The following is a 17,726-nucleotide window of genomic DNA, read 5'->3' as shown; positions in this document are numbered from 1 at the left end:
TTCATACATGATGATATGATGATTACGAGTCAGACGAGTGCCACTCCATCAAACACACATACATGCATATATACACACATATATCCATAATACATGATGATTGCAACGTATTGTCAGACGAGTGCCACTCCCTAAGACATTTAAAATCCATGAGCCTAAATGCCTGAGGGAGTATCCATACAAATATGATGCAACAGAGTCTTAGCTTTGTACGACAGCTAAGTCTCTCTCTCGGTTCAAAATGTTGAGATCCAGCAACAAGCAAGAGCAAGATAGCCAGCAACAAATTAAACTGCAAACCAGCTTAATGCGGGTAATGGTCTTCCGCTTTATGGTTTTTTAAATCAGAGATTTGCTTCTCCTAGAAAGGTTGCCTTCACCACTGCTTACAGGAGCCCTCTCCACCCCAATACACATATACACACACACACAAATATACACGGTGCTAGTTGGCCGTTGACACAGAAAAAGAGTTCATTCGCCCTTTGGATTCATACATACATACATACATATATCTATCTATATAATTATAAAAATCAAATGACGTTGCAATGAGTGTTGTAACTCTACGTCCGGTTTACGACTTCCGGTTTATCATGCGTACATAAACATAAACCCATAACAGCGTAAACTAATAACCACAAATCGCTGGACCAGTTTCGTTCGAACAAACGGACATCCTTAGAAAAGCAAATGTCTTAAATTTATTGAATAAAAAACTTCAAGATATGGGAAGCAAACGCAAAACGCAAATAATACCTATACTCATCGACCTATTTCATATATACGATATATATATACTTAATAATTTAGGCGACAATAAAACGTACTGTTTTACTGTGTACGTTTTCAACGTCCCAATTTTTTTTTTTTTCGCGTTTAAATAATCCAAATAAACAATTGTTAAACTTTCTACTTTTTTGTTACATTATTCATTTCCGTATTACGTTTAATTTTAACGCAATTCAACCAGTTGACAACCATAAGAGCATTTTACAACGGCGATTTACACGACAATAAAACGTTTTGTTTTACTGTGTACATATTCAGCGTCCCAATTGTTTTGGTTTTTTTGCGTTTAAATTAAAAGATATCAAAATTTGAATTTAACTTTAAGTATTATGGTATCTGTTCAGTGCACATTTACCTATAAGTATGGCCAACCACTTATAATTCAATGGCTGTAAGTTTTTTTTTTTTTAAAACAATCATAAACATAACTCATAGAAATCTATCTATATTCTTTTTTTCATTTTAATATACTTTCATAGAAATGTTTCTGTTATGTCACGAAAAACTATTTTCTATACGTCACAAATGTCACGCTTGTACATTAATTCCAGAGCTAATATAACATACTGACCCAACGGGTCACGGGTAGTCTAGTATATATATATTTCAATCCTGGCTTGAGGTAGTTGCCTGTCTAGCCGCACTGATGAGCTGTGAAACAGTGAAACAGTACTATATGTGAATGACTATAATGCTGCTTATCTTGAGCTAAGCATATTGAGAAGTGATACACGAATTCCCATTAGCATATGAAGTGATGCTCTTTGTGTAAACAAATCGAGCTTAGGTATTTCGGCCGATGTCAAAACATCGTTAATTCATGACTCGCACAGCAACCGGCAATTAGCGTAATGGTTAGGAGCCTTGATTGTCATACAGGCGGTCAGGTTTCAATCCTGCCTTGAGGTAGTTACCTGTCTAGCCGCACTGATGTATGCAGATGATTAATATATATATATATATATATATACATACATACACACACACACACGTACATACGCATACATACACGCACATATCTAACTTTATATATAAAGAAGGAAAATGTTTTGTTTTTTTTTTGTTTTTTTTACAAAACTCCAATATAGGACTTTTCAGATGACCTGATAAAGTCTAAATCTACAGGAAACCGGATAAAGATCCTCAAAACCAGGACACGTTCTCGATGAATCTATGGATGCTTTGGTCAGACATTTTTAAGTACATTTCTGGAGTAAGAATAAAAAATTAAAATTAACTTTAAAATACAAGAATTAATTTAATAGAAACTCTACATTTTAAATCATTAAATAAAAATATACAAATTTCAAGTTTTAACCGACATAAATAATATTTAGTTGCGTGAACAATGCCAATCGTTCTGCATTCCTAGGATTTCAATATCTATTATTTTTTAAAACTTGCCTTCTGGGTTCGATTCTAGCCTTTTCCTAATATTTTCAAACTTATCTAGTTTTTCTTTCTTACTTATTGGGGTTTGTCCCTTTTCATAACGTATATATATATATATATATATATACATACACACACACACACACGTAACCAACATAATAATATATATAATTACTGATCATTGTTTCCTCTTGCTCATTAAACCTACTGTGTGTGCGTATATATATATATATATTAAATTATATTATATTAAATAGCTTTCTTCGGCATAAATAATATTTAGTTGCGAGAACAGTTCAATCATTCTGCATTTCTCGCATTTCAATGTCTATTATCTTTTAACGCTTACCAACTGGGTTCGATTCTCGCCTTTTCCTAATATTTTCAAACTTATCTAGTTTTTCTTTCTTACTTATTGGGGTCTGTCCTTTTCATAATATATATATATATATAAAATAAAAATAATAAATAAAAATTACAATAAGTTTACCAAGGTAATCAAAATGGTAAACTTAAAATATATTATAAATATTAAAGAGTTAATATTTACAAGTAAAGTAATCTCAACCAGATGTAAAAGCTCAATAAAACCGAAAAGGAAATAGAGCTTATAATATGAACAAATGATTAATAAAACATGTTAAAAGACATCTTGAAAAAGAGTTAAAAACATATTTAATTTTAAAAAGGAAGCACAAGATAAGTGGATAGTCCTTAATCCGGAGTTTCGAAGCAATACTCTCCTACACACACACACACACACACACACACACACACACACACACACGTAACCAACATAATAATAAATATATATAATTACTGATCATTGTTTCCTCTTGCTCATTAAACCTACTGTGTGTGCGTATATATATATATATTAAATTATATTATATTAAATAGCTTTCTTCGGCATAAATAATATTTAGTTGCGAGAACAGTTCAATCATTCTGCATTTCTCGCATTTCAATGTCTATTATCTTTTAACGCTTACCAACTGGGTTCGATTCTCGCCTTTTCCTAATATCATTTTCAAACTTATATAGTTTGGCTTTTTTACTTACTGGGGTCTGTCCATTTTCATAACCCTATGACAAGAGAATATTCTTATTGTTTTGACTCTCGAGTATATATCCGACAGTTAATCAATCGAGAACCACATCACTATCTAAAAACATATCAACTGATATATACTCGAGAGTCAAAATAATAAAAAAAATACGTTTTGCCATTGATGACTAATCTATATATCTATAAAAGTGAAACTGTCTGTGTGTGTGTGTGTGTGTGTGTACATTTCCCTATGCAATAACTGTCAATTTTAAGTCTACAGACTCGAAATTTGATATACAGGATACTGAGATTTGGGAAAATCTTTGTAATCCGTTTTCAGCCAGAAATTTGGCTGTTAAGGGGTCCAAGTTCAACAATTTGACATTTGAGAACTCTACCAAATTCCTCCGACAATTTTGGGTATAAACAATTGAAATTTTAGATATAGGTTCTTTGGACATGGATCTAACTTAATAACTTGATTTGAGCCCAAAACAATAACAGTTAAGGGATCATAATAGGGGTCAAAGTTTAAAAAAAAAATTGACCTCTGCAGTCTACCAAATTACTCAGACAATTTCTGGTCTAAATATTTGAAATTTTATATAAAGGATATTCAGACATAGGGCAAGCTTTTTGATCGGTTTTGGTCGAAAATTTTTAGTTACCAATATATAAATGTATGTATGTATGTCTGTTTGCATGTCTGCCTAAAACTTTCGACAGAGGCGATGGATTTTTACAAGATCAGTATAGTTTTGAAGTTCAACATTTCAGATGACAAATACCGAAAAGTTGTCTAAAAAAATTAATTGCTTCACCCTCAACTGGGCACTTTTCTACAGAGAGGGGTTTCTTTTTTCACCGATATTTTCGAAATTCATCCCCTCTATTCGATTGTCTAGCCTTAATTTAAACCTACATCACTTCCGGTTTGACGGTGGCCGTAACAGCAAAGACGTCACGTCATTTTTTTTTCACATTCTTTTCCTCCTTCGCAGTACGAGTTCAAGCCTGCCTTCCTACTACCACTTTTTTTTTTTTTGCTCAACACACACCTCCAAACATCCAGGCAATGCCGGGCTGAAATGCTAGTGTTTTTAAAAAGATGAGTGATCTCAGCAATGACAACAAGTGCAGGTTTTGACACATCGAGGTAGAAACTGTAAGTCACTTGACATCCAGCTGTAAAGTTTTGCTTGGCGGGGGGGGGGGGGGGTGTAAATATCTTCAACTGAACAATCTGTTAAAAGTCGAAGATCGAATGCAGGAGCAAGACCTGGGAAAATGCACGAAAAAGAACAGTTAGAAATAAGTCATACACTGTCCACCATGAGAACGGAATTCCTACAGCGACGCACCTTGAAAACTGACCTATAAAACCTGACATAATCAGATAGGATAGAAGGAGAAAGAAGCAATTAAAACAACATTTTCATCGCCATAGCAATATTGGACAAGAACAAGAAAGAAGCAACCTTAGTAGAAGTCAGTGTATCCACTGATGCTGGATTAAACCGAGCTGAAAGTGAAAACATAACGAAATACCAAGGCATTACATACAATATGAAAAGAAACTGGAATCTTAGGAAGATCTCTGCCATTTCAGTAATTATAAAAGCAACTGAACTCATGTAAAAGAATTTTAAAAATTACCTCACAAATATACCCGGTGAACAAAGTGCAAGACAGATTCAAACAATTACACTTAAAGGGACGGTTAGAATCTTTAAAAAAAATCTCTCAGAAGAAGAACAATATAAAAGCAATAATACATAATAATTACAGGATAAAAAAGATGTACATCAGTCTTGAACAACATCCACTCGAAGAGCAAACCGGTTGGCCTCAACATGCATCTTGGGAAGACAAAGGTGATGTTAAACCAGTATGCTGCCAGGTCGCCAAAAATCGTTGATGGAAAGACCATTGAGGAAGTTGAAAGCTATATCTACTTGGGAAAGAAAATTACAAAAGATGGGTATCTCCTCCCTGAGATAACGAGAAGGGTAGCATTGGAATGGGCAGCTTTGGGAAAGTGGAACGTATCAGGAGAGGCGAAAAGCAAACATGCCAATCAAAGGGAAGGTCTCCAATGAATATGTACTACCTGTGATGATCTACGGTAGTGAAACATGGGCCCTGACAACTCGCCAAAGTGAAATCTTGGCAGTAGAACAAAGGAAGATGGAAAGGATCATTTTAGGCATCACTCTACAAGACAGAAAGAAAAACATCTGGATCTGCCAACAAACAAGAGTTATTGTCATTAATACTGCCATCAAAACATGCAAACACAGATGGGCAGGGCACATAGCCAGACACTATGACAACAGATGGTCTATTAGGACAACGGAATGGACACCTCGTGAACATAAGAGGCCAAAGGGAAGACCAAGAAGGAGATGGAGGGACGACCTGATACAGCACATGGGTCCCACATGGCACCAAATAGCTCAGGACAGAGTTAGATGGCTAAAGTTCAGTCTTGAAAGATAAAGGATACCCCTTTAGGGGAAGTAGTACATATAATTGTGAGGCAAAGGTTGTGCAATTCCAACCGCATCTCTCCTGAATCGGCAGTTTGAATCCAGTGGCAAGAAGACCAGGACAACTGGAAACAATGCAGAGATAAGCGGAGAGCACATACAGCGCCTGAAAGTCCCAAATGGTCACCCATTTAGTACTGACCAGGTTCAACGTTGCTTAAGTTTGGTGATCCAGGGATTATGCCGTGATAAACCTTTGTTGATGTTGATTGTTGATGAAAAGGATGTTTAAGAGATATCAGGAAACACTCAAGGTTGTATGCAGAATGGCCATATGTCCGGCTTTGTGCTTAGAATATATAAGATAACGGGTGAATATTTGGTAGGATGCCCCATCTACAGCTTGAACAAAATAAAAAAGTTAACCTTTCAGAGAATGCATATTGTCTCTAGCAGGAGAAGAAGCACAATATAAAACCAATAATACATAAATACAGAATAAAAGGATGTTCAACAGATATCATTTCTTCAGGAAACACTCAAGGTTGCATGCAGAATGGCCATATGTCCGGCTTTGTGCTAACCATCAACTGTCTCGCAACAGCGTCAGCTGGACCTATTCTATGTCTATAACTTATCCCGTATCAATTTAAAAAAAAAATTTTTGTGATACTGATGCTTGGCAAAGAGAACTGTCAATTAATTGAAAATGCCTTGAACGTCTAAAATAGCGGATAATTTAAAGACAATTACCACTACAACTCAACACTAGTACAATTTAATGGTTTTTATTTTAATGATATTTTAATGGTAAATACTTTGACAAACTACAAGTACTTGCACCCCCGTCTCGATGTAAATACTCCCGACAAACAGCTAAATCCCACCCATACACATTAGAGATTACTATGACGGCCGAGCAGTTACACTGTGCAACCCCTTCACAGTAGAGATTCCTAGGCGTAAGAAGGCCTTCTACTCCAATAGTTTCTTCCCCAGAACTGCTAGACTTTGGAACTCCCTTCCGCAATTATGCTTTCCCAACTGTACTGGCATGCAGCAGTTCAAGTGTAATGTGAACAGACACCTTGCTGCTCGTCTTCCTTCATAATTGTCCCTGTAACTTATGTCCCCGATAGTAACCCCCTGCTTCAAAGGGGTATTGTGCCTTGTTTGGGGTAAAAATTGAATTGAAAAAAAAAATTATATATATATATATATATATATTTGTTTGCTGTTTTATGGGAAAGAATTCCAACAAAGTGCTCGATTACAAAGAAAAAAATTTTCAATATGAGAGCTTAATATTTATTCATTTAAAACTGTACAGAAAGTCAGAAAAAAACATTGGTACCGTCGGTTTCAAGCCTAACATAAGGAGGACCAGTTAATGGTAAATAACGTTAGGCTCTCAGCCCTCCCTCCCCATGTTTAAGGAAAACAATATGGCTGACGATGAACATTATTTACCATCAACTGATCCCCCTTATGTTAGGCTTGAAACCGACGGTACCAATGTTTTTCTGACCTGACCTTCTTTACTGTTTTAAATAAAAATATATATCTCGATACCTCTATTCAATTTCAAGAGGAGCTGCACATGTAGTTACGGAGCAAGGGTTGCGCAATCCTCCAACCACACACCTCTTGAATTGGCACTAAATGAGTCCAGTGGCAAAAAGTCCACGACGGTTGGAAATAATGCCAAGGTAAGCAAAGAGCACATACAGCACCTGGAATTCCCAAATGGTCACCCATTTTTGTACTGACCAGGCTCAACATTGCTTAACTTTGGTGATCTAATGAAAACCGGTGTGTCAACAGGATTATGTCATATATTGTCTATCTCGCACAAGCTTCAGCTGAATTTAAAGTTCATCACGTTTTCATTTTTGAGGCTGACAAAATAGCTTGGCAGAGGACGGTCAGTTAATTGAAGATGCTTTGAATGTCTTGAATATGTAGGGGATAATTTAAAGACAAGATATCATGAGATCTGTTGGGCAAACACTGGTACATTTTGTTTGTGTGTGTGTGTGCGCGCGTATACACACCCATAGAAACTATTTATTCCAATAAACATACAATTTATAAAAAAATCAAAAATAAATGGTCACGAATTTAATAACTTTTACTTGGTTGACATTCCCTTCGCTGTTTTAATGCTAGGATCTTTCCAGGCATTGATCAGCTAACCAATATAATCTTGAGGAATTTCTTACTATGTCAGACGCGACAATGCTAAAGGTTTAGGCTTAGAAGATGTCTTCCATTCCTTTTTGCGAAAGTTCCGGTCTAATATGTCCCAAAGGTTTTCAATTGGGTTCATATCCAGGAACTGACTTGGCCATGGAAGTTTATTAATCCCATTTTGGTTCAACCAATGTTGTGTCGCCCCAGCAGAGTGACAAGGAGCTCCATCTTCTATAATTGGGGAGTTAACTTGGTTCATTTTACCACTCGAGAATATTGATAGGAGTCCTTCATGTAATATTGAAACATATTTAGCAGAATTGAGGTTTCTTTTCATCTAGGGATCTCAACAGCAAAGAGGTGGGATCGTCAGAGCACATCCAATTAAATTACTTATAAAAACAAGCACAGGGATGCAACATTGTTCTTAGCTAAAAGAACAAAATGTAGTATCTGTTCTGATTCTACACTAAATTCTGTCCATAGTGAAAAAGAAATCCTTCTCGACTAAAGCAATTTAAAATTTTTGTTTCAGTCTAGCATGTTTTTTTGGGGGGAGCTAGATGTTCCTCACATTAAAAACGACCTCGTGTTTCATTTTGCCCTTGTGAGGAGGCAAACAGAAACATTGCGGCGATGGGATAGGGGTTGGAACTAAGTTTTTACTTAAACTATGTGGTTATCTTTATGCTTCAAGTTTCCTCCATTTCCATTTCACTTCTGGTTGCCGTTTCATTTTTAATTGAATTTTTACGGTATCTTTTTTTTACTACATTGTTACGTGAAAGTACAGAATAAGTAAAGCAAACCAGCCCTCCCTTCCTCCTCATGGTTAGGGCTTTTCTAAGTAACGTTATTTAGAAAAAACATTCTTAACATAACGATAATTCGAACTTAGAACCCTGTTCTTTAACTAGAAAATTATAAACTTGAGTTATCGTTCTTGTTTAGCTAGCCTTTTTCTCCACTTCTTCAGAAATGTTGAATAATATGTTATATTGCGTGATCTTTCAGGTGTTCATGATAAACTCCTTGGTTTTCAGGCTAGGATCAAAGTGCAATACATGTTTTGCCTTCGTTCAGGATGAGATGAAATCCCTCTTGACTGAGGCAATTTTATCTTATCGAGAGTGACCCCTTTTCGGGGAGCTAAATATCCAACATCGCCTACCACACAGAGTCTCACTTTTCCCGAGGAAAACATAGAATGAGGGTAGGATATTCAGTTCTCTACCACTGCTAGAACTGTGACACCAGGGTCAGAGAGTAGGATTGAGAAGTCAGCGTCCCCCTACCCCGAGTGAGGGGGGGGGGGCTGATCTGCAAAAGTTGCCTGGGCATTCGCCGGTAAGGGCGCCTCATGTGATTAGCAATAATCTAACCTCTTCTCAAAGACAGAACACAAAGCCTGAGAAGGTGGACCTCCCAGAACTGCACAGAACCAGTAGTACACCACAACAGAGACCAGGTCATTACATCGTCATCATCATCATCAGGACGGGCTTCCCTGTCTTCCATTAGCTGCCTCAGATCTTCAGGTTCACAGTTGGCGTCATGTGCTATCTGCTGGATATACGTGGATCTAAGTCATCCTTTTCTTGCGCGTCCATGTCGTGGAGTCCATAGCAATACATCACTAATTCATGCTTGCTTCTCAGACAGTAAACTGCAAATCGTAGGCATTTCTCCCTGATGGTATTAGATATGGCAGGTAGGTTGCCATAAAGTTGCTGTTCCGTGGGATGATTTTGCCAAGATATATTTAATACTGTTCATAGCATATGGGTGTATGTGCCGTCTAGTTTTCTTTCCATTCTTTTGGTAAGTGTCCCGGCTGTAGCACTGTATACAAGGACACTCTACCACTGTCCTGAAGAACTGCCTTTTTAGTTTGTCAGTTAGCCTTCAAGTCCATACTAATCGTAGTCCATCCAATGCGGCCCATGCTTTTGAGATGCAAATTTCGATATCTCTCTCTGTGGAAACTACGTTGCTGCCCAGATACATAAACTCAGCAACTGTCACAGGAATGGTCTAAATCTTAACACCAGTGAAAATTTCAAATTCGGCTGTCACGACACGGTGGGAAAATTCAATTCACCCATTTTTTTTTAAAAAACCTTTATGCGTCAATTGTGTTTACTTTTCTTTTTTTTTTCACATTATAAACTGCTTCGGTCATTTCCGGAACAGATTCCATAATACTAAAATCTTATAGGTGCATACTGCATATTACTTAAAGTACCTGCTTTTGGTCTGGTTCTTGTAGAAGGGGAGAAAAAAATGTTCCTATTTACAATGCCTCCCCACGGGACAGAGTTAGACACCAGGGTCGTTTTTTAACGTGGAGAAAAGGAACAAAAATAAAAATTGTCTCAGTCGTGAAGGATTTCTCCTCCACTGACAGAGAACAAGAAATTGAAGTGCAGCATCTGAAGATCAGATACTACACTTTGATCTTGTCCCGAAGACCAACGAAGGGGAGAAAAAAATGTTAAGAAATCGAAAGTAACCCCGTTGAAAAAAAAAAAAAAAAATGAAACAAATTTGTTGTCACTTCTGGCCATCCATACTTTAGTAAATGGGTCATTTGTATTATGATATTGTAGTGGGATTTGTTGTCGATTTTAGAAGAGGGGTATCTTGGTATTTCTAACTGGATTCCCACAATAAAGAAATTTTTCTTTTTTCTTTTTTTTAATCAAAATTATATTTAAACAAATTCAAGATTTCTATAAAAAAAAAAAATAATAAAGTTTTGAACTTTTAAAAAGATTTTGAAAAAAATAGTTTCTCAATTAGTAAGGAAGGGGAGAAGAAAAAAAAAAACAAAATAAACGTTTTTTAATATAATCCTAAACTCTTTCTTCGTCTTTTTACTAGGAGCAAAGTGTAGTAGCAAGTAGCAGTTCTCAAACAATTTAAGCTTTTTGTTTCCTCAGTCATTGAAGGATAAATCCTTCTGAACTGCGATAAGTTTTATTTTTTGTCCAAATCTAGTGGTTCCTTTGGGGAGGGGGCTGAATTTTCATCACGTTAAAAACGTCCTGCCGGCCTGCCCTCGTGGGGTGACGACCAACATGAACACTACTGGGCATTATTATGTCAAAACAATTACATTAATTATTTTGTTTTCTAACAAAAAAAAAAAATAAAATAAATGAAAACAAATTTTAATATTTTTTATTAAACGACGTGTGTGCGTGTGTGTGTGTGTGTGTGTGTGTGTGTGTGTTGGGGGGGGACAACAACTGACATTTTGTGCTTCAAGATCCCGTGTGGATAATTTTATGGAATAACTCAAGTTTTCAGATGTTTTTTTTTTTTGTGCTTGTTAAGATGTAGTCGACAAATCGATCTTTTTTTTTTTTTTTTTTTTTTTTTAAATATGTGGTTTTACGAAAAAAAAAAACAAAAAAAAAAGCAATGATTGTTTTAGTACGCAAGTACGTAATATTATATTACGTACTTAATCGTCATGTCGAAGATAGTAATATACAAAAAATTACGAAAACTTATCGAGTAGAAAATTGTTAAAAGTAATTTTTAGGAAAAATTGGGGAAAATAGCATTTTTCCCAAGATGTGAACACATTGAAGATTGCGAATACAAGGGCTATACTTATCTCCCTTTTCGACACTTTAATGGCGAACTTGTTCAAGACCAGACCATAGCGATGGATTTTTTTTTTTTTTTTTACTAAAATGTGTGTCATACTGCAGTAGTGGTAATGTCACCAGCTTTGAATTTTCGTAATTTTTTCATATATTGCTATTTTCGACATAAGTACTGTTGTTTTTTTGCTTAAAACGATATATTTAAAAAGAAAATCGATATAATTATTATTAATTAATTAACCAAAGTTTTACGTTTAATTTGGCAAAAGTCGGTTTGGTTCAAATTCTATAGAATCACCAGAATTTTATCAAAATAAAATATGCAGTTTTTGTAGTTATAACCAACAAAACAGACCCTCAAACTAATAAAAAGATATTTTAGCAATTATTGTACCATGCTGAAATAATAATGGTATTATTTAGAAAGCCATTCTTAACATGGGGAGGGAAGAGTTTTGTAACTTTTCTGTACTTTCACCTAACAATTTGATAATAAAAAATATCGTAAAACTTAGATTTCACTTGAAAATACTATTAAAAATAGCGAGGCACTGCTTAAGCGCCCAAATAAATGTTACCAAAGGCAAGAATAAATTACTTCTCTACTGATAATACTCAGAATAAATTTTTCTCTACTTGGATAAGAGTTTGTTTTTCTGTGTGTGTTTAACTTATTTTAAAGTGTTTATTTACTTTCAAACACGAGTAATGTTGTTGTTGAGTGTTAAAACAGAACAAGAATAACCCGGAGTGGGGGTATTCTACATAAATATGAAATGTAAACAATAATTTTGGAAGTATTTGCAATCAACATGCTACCCGGACAACACCGTGTATATTACTAGCTATTATATTAATTAAACCTGAAAATATATATATATATATATATATATATATATATATATATATATATATATTAGTTGGTAAAACTGGTAATTAGTAAAAACCTGAAGAGAGTGCTCAATACTATTGCTGAGAAAATATGTGTTTTTTATTACCGTTTTATCTGTTTGGTTACATATGTTTCGGATGTTGGACCATGTTTACGATCCAACAGCCTCGTCAGACCTTACAGAAATGGTTGTTAGTATTTGGAAGAAGTGTTTTAGAAGTGTGTGTTTGGCTGGATACAAAGAAATGTTTTGATACTTATGCATTTTTGGTACCGCGCTGAAATAACAGTTCGAAAGCTATTCTTAACATGGAGAGGGAGGGGATGGTGTTTCGTAACTATTCTGTGCTTCTACCTAACAATTTAATAAAAAAAAAAAAGTTAAAAAAAAAAGGTAAATTTTTACAACATGCCTCAGCGTATTATACAGTGTTTACCGATGTAATATGTATTGGAAAATTCAAAATGGCGCCCGACTCTCTTTAACACGGTAAGTTTGGGAAAAGGTTATAAATAATAAACTAGACAAAATACTGTTAGAAACTCGCTCAATATGTTACCATGACATAACTTGACATATATTCGGTGGTTTTTTAATAGTATTTTGTCTAGTTTATTATTTATAATACCTTTTCCCAAACTTACCGTGTTAAAGAGAGAGTCGGGCGCCATTTTGAATTTTCCAATACATCGGTAAACACTGCATGTTTTTCGAGCTGAATGAACATGTTACATTGAATAAAAACACAAAAAATATATCCAGTTTGGTAGAAAAGTGACTTATCTTGCCTTTGATAAAATTTATTTGTTATATATTTGTTTTTTGACAACTTTTTTGAATCTATGTGTACAGTAAAACAAACCCACACCAAACTTTAAACCGGAAGAGAATTAAAAAAAAATAGAAACAGAAAAAAATAAAAATAAAAAAACGTGTTTGTTATTTTTAAGTCGAAATAAAGTTTTGGTGAAAGAAAATAAAACTATAAAAAAAAAAAATGAAAACAAAAAATATAGACGAGTGAGTGAAAAGTTTAGTTTTTTAGTAGTTTTTAATATTAGACATTCAAAAATAAAAACGAAAACATTTCAAAAAAAATAAAAACGTGGGTTCTCTTCTACACAGAAAAGTGTCCACCCCCTCGGGAAATAATGTTTTTGTTTTAATTTAGGTTATATTGAAGTTTATATAGTTTTATTATAACCTGATTATAATTACAGTCAATGGTTGGGGGATTAATTATTAATTGAAAACCAAATTATTCTAAAACTATAACCAACTTGGTGACTTATTGTTGTTTTAATGTTAGCCATCTTAAAGCTGAAAACTTCAAGATAACCTTATTTGGTTAAAGAGCAACACAAGGAGACCATAATAATTGGCATTAAACCATTAAAACAAAAACTAAGAACAAGAAATTACTTTAGAGTTGACAGTTTAAAGGTTTCGAAATTAATTTTGAATTTAGAACAGTCGAGTTGAAATATGGCGATTTTTTTAAAATTAATTTATTAGTTATTTTATTTATTTAATTATTGAAAGGCAAGTTTACTAGATTTGAAAATACAAAAACCCAGATGTGTTAAGATATTTTTAAACATAACTTTTCGATACAGGTCCAGAGTTCAACTTAATACAAAAAAAAATACAAAATCTTTTACGATGAACATACTCGTCACGGAATGAAAATCTCATATTCCAAAAATTACGTAAGTTTTTTTGCTTTTTTTTTTTTTTTTTTTTAAACAAAGAAAGTCAAGGTAAACACTCCCCCAATCTCCCGATGTTAAGAACGGCTTTCGATGTTTGGGGTGTTTATTCCGAAAGCTGTTAACATGGGGAGGTCGAGGTGTTAATACGCTGGGGCAGTGGGGGCTGGGGGCACGTCGTAAAACTGTACCAAAATCAAATTTTATGATAAAACAAGAACGTTGTGTCTTGATCCGCCACATTTAATAAACGAGGACAACTCAATACGAACTACTGAGGTTTAAACATCAGTCTTGTAATGGTTACTAGTAATCTCTAAAGATCGTTAAAAATGTTTTCTACATAAAATAAAAGCTATTTCACAAAGAAATCAACAAACGAAAAATAAAAAGGATCGAAAATTCATATATATAACATTACCAAAGGCAAGACTTTTTACTGTGACGCTTATTGGATGAATTTCTATCAGTATTTTGTTTGTTTTGAGACTTTTGAGCTAGTATTGACACTCTGAAGGCGACATGTTCTTTTTGGCCATGTTGTCGGTTTAACTTACTAACCCGGCATCCCTCGTTGGGTTTGTATTACTGTACACACAGATTCGAAAAAGTTGTCAAAAAACAAATATATAACAAATAAATGTTATCAAAGGCAAGATAAGTTACTTTTCTACCAAACTGGATATATTTTTCGTGTTTTTATTCAATGTAACATGTTTATTCAGCTCGAAAAAAATACAGTGTTTACCGATGTATTGGAACATTCAAGATGGTGTCTGATTCTCTCTTTAACACGGTAAGTTTGGGAAAAGATGTTATAAATTAAAAAAAACGGATAAAATACTGTTAAAAACTCGCTCAATATATGTTACCGTGACATAGGTTGACATATATTCGGCGGGTTTTTAATAGTATTTTGTATAGTTTTTTATTTATAACACCTTTTTCCAAACTTACGGTGTTAAAGAGGGTGTGAGACGCCATCTTGAATTTTCGAATACATCGGTAAACACTGTATGTTATTTCCAAATACGAATTGATAAGGTTTTCAAACATTAGTTACCTATGAATTCAAACCTTAGTCTTTTGGATAGGAACAGAGTGTAGTTTCTGTTTTGTCGCCACAAGTGCTAATCTGAATAAGCACCTTAATTTTTAGGCCAAACTATAGTATACTTAACCACGAGGAATTAATAATGAAAAAAAAAAAATCAAATGTTTGTTTACATTGTAAACTTTGACATCCGAAAGTGACTTTTCAGAATTACTTTCAGATGTCGAAATCTAGGATGGCACAAGGATAAGAATTTGGAGTTAGAGTTAAAATTTACTTTTAAAGTGGGCGCAGATAACCAAATATATTATGGTTCATTTGGGACGATGGAGTAAATATATTTTTAAAAAGTGGATTGATCAGAGGAGGCACCATTCTAAAAAAGAACCTGTTTACTTAGAGAAGAAAAAAAAGAATATAATTTTTTAATAATAATAAAATATTTGAGTTTACTTACTTTAAATGTGAGGTCATGGATATAAGTTTTTCACTGACGTTTTTTTTTTTTGTTTTTTTTTTTGGTAAGGATGAAGTAAATGTGGATGAAATTATTGGGAAAGAAAAAAAAATCATGAAAAAAGGAAAGAAAACGAATTTTGTCGTAAATGACACATAAATAAAATTATCAAAATTAAAAAAAATATATATTTTTTTTATATATATATTTATATACTTGTTTGTTTTTGTCCAAAATAATTACTTTTTTGTTTTTGGTATTTTTCCCCTAAAAGAGAAACTTCTAAGTTGAACAATTTCAGCTAAAACAACAACAAGTGCTCGAACGTTGGGACGTTTTCCTCCCCTTCACCCCTCTCACACTAATTCATAACAAACCCTGGAATTTCATCTAGTAGTAGCACAGAGGGAGGGGGAAAAAGAAAGAGAGGGGGAGTGCCTTAAGTCCGGAGTTTGGTATGCAACGACAAAAAAACTACTTTTTCAGCCAATCAGAATAGAGCTGGCCTTCTATATGGGAATGTTTTCTCAGGGCCGCCAGATTGGCCTTTTTAAGGCTAAATTTAGTGAATTTAGCATTTTTTTTAAAACAGTTTGGCCTTCAAATATTGTATTTGGCCTTTTTCTTAATTTGGCCTTTTTTTTTTTCCTTTTTTTATTATTTTACAAAAAATATTTATTAATTATTAAAGAAATATTATTATTATTATTATTATTATTATTATTAAAAGAAAGAGAAAAGAATAAAGACGAAAGAGAATGAGGAAAATAAAAGAAGGGCAAAAGAAAGAAGTTATTTCAGGTTGGAAAGAAAGTAACTTTTAAATTCAGGTAAACATATCTCGGCTCAAACAAAAATTTATTGATCGAAATAAGCACACTTTTGCCAACGCAAAATAAGTGTATTTATGTCAGTACCGTTAAAAGGTTGTGTTTTGGTGACAATAAAGTCGCTGAAAGTGTTTTCGATATCACTTGGGATTTTGAAGCATTGCTCACGCAGAAAGTTGTCAAAATGTTTGAAAAAGTGGTAGTCAGTAAGTGAGATACCTGGAGAGTATGGTGGATGAGGCGGAGTTTCGTAGCCTAATTCGGTCAACTTCTGCAAGGTCGGTTTAGCAACGTGCGGTCAGGCATTGTCATGGAGGAGAATTGGGCGTTTTCTGTTGACTAATGCTGGGTGTTGTTGTCGAAGTTTCTAATAAATTTCATCCATTTGTTGCCAGTACTTTGTTGCCGTAATGATTTTGCCTTCATTCAAAAATTGTAATGGATGAGACCCGTCGCAAACCACCAAACAGTCAGCATGACTTTCTTTTTGTGCAACTCTGGCTTTGGGAAGTGTCGTGGAGCAACGTTGGAGTGTAACCACTGAGCTGATCATCGCCGGTTATCGTGAAGCATCGACTTTTAATCGTAACTCACAACCCAGTCGAGAAACGGGTCGTTCTTGTTGCGTATGAGACTTCAGGAAGTGTTGTGGAGCTCCGTTGGTGTCTAACCACTAAGCTGAGCATTGCCGGTTGTTGTGAAGAACCCACTTTTTATTGTATTTATTTGCTTCCCCACCAAAGCAAATTAGGCACAAGGCCGTTTTTAATGTGGGGTAAAACTAGCTCACCTAAAAGTAGGCAAAAAGGGGGCACTCTGGTTACCAAAAATAATTATTGTCCCAGTATAGAGGGTTTCCCCTCCATTGAGTGGTACAAATTATCTTAAGTGCAGCATCTGCAGAACAGATACTACACTTTGAGGTATTTATTTGCTTCCCCACTGAGCACATTAGGCACAAGGCCGTTTTTTAATGTGGAGAGAGAGGGAGGGGGGAGGGAAAAGGGGACCAGCTCCCGATGGGTGGGAAATGGGAGCTGGATAGTAACTGTTGGTATGAAGGGTTGCCCCTACATTGACCAAGGTCTGATATGTGGGGTTGGTATTTATTTGCTCCCCCACCGAGCAAATTAGGCACAAGGCCGATTTTTAATGTGAGGAGTGAAGGGGATCGAAAAAGAAAATTGGGCGAATTTGCTTTTTTTCCATCTTGTATTCAAACGTTCTGAAAAGAAGACATAATTGCTTT

The 17,726-nt window shown here is 34.7% G+C and overlaps 1 protein-coding gene and 1 pseudogene across 1 annotated transcript in view; both read right to left on the bottom strand.

Moving 5' to 3' along the window:
- LOC145266631 (arf-GAP with Rho-GAP domain, ANK repeat and PH domain-containing protein 2-like) overlaps nt 1-15,785 on the bottom strand; it is a 277,212-nt gene extending 261,427 nt beyond the window's left edge. Inside the window, exon 1 of the mRNA XM_080122551.1 lies at nt 15,648-15,785. The gene's annotated coding sequence lies outside the window, so the exon portion shown is untranslated. The remainder of the gene's footprint in view (nt 1-15,647) is intronic.
- Nucleotides 7,446-7,563, bottom strand: LOC145266727 (5S ribosomal RNA; annotated as a pseudogene).
- Nucleotides 15,786-17,726: the final 1,941 nt, after the last annotated feature.

Source organism: Euprymna scolopes, chromosome 41 (assembly GCF_053919585.1).
Source record: "Euprymna scolopes isolate OS-2025 chromosome 41, ASM5391958v1, whole genome shotgun sequence".
Taxonomy (NCBI): domain Eukaryota; kingdom Metazoa; phylum Mollusca; class Cephalopoda; order Sepiida; family Sepiolidae; genus Euprymna; species Euprymna scolopes.
Note: the sequence above shows the minus strand (reverse complement) of the source record. Positions and strands in the feature narration are given on the sequence as shown.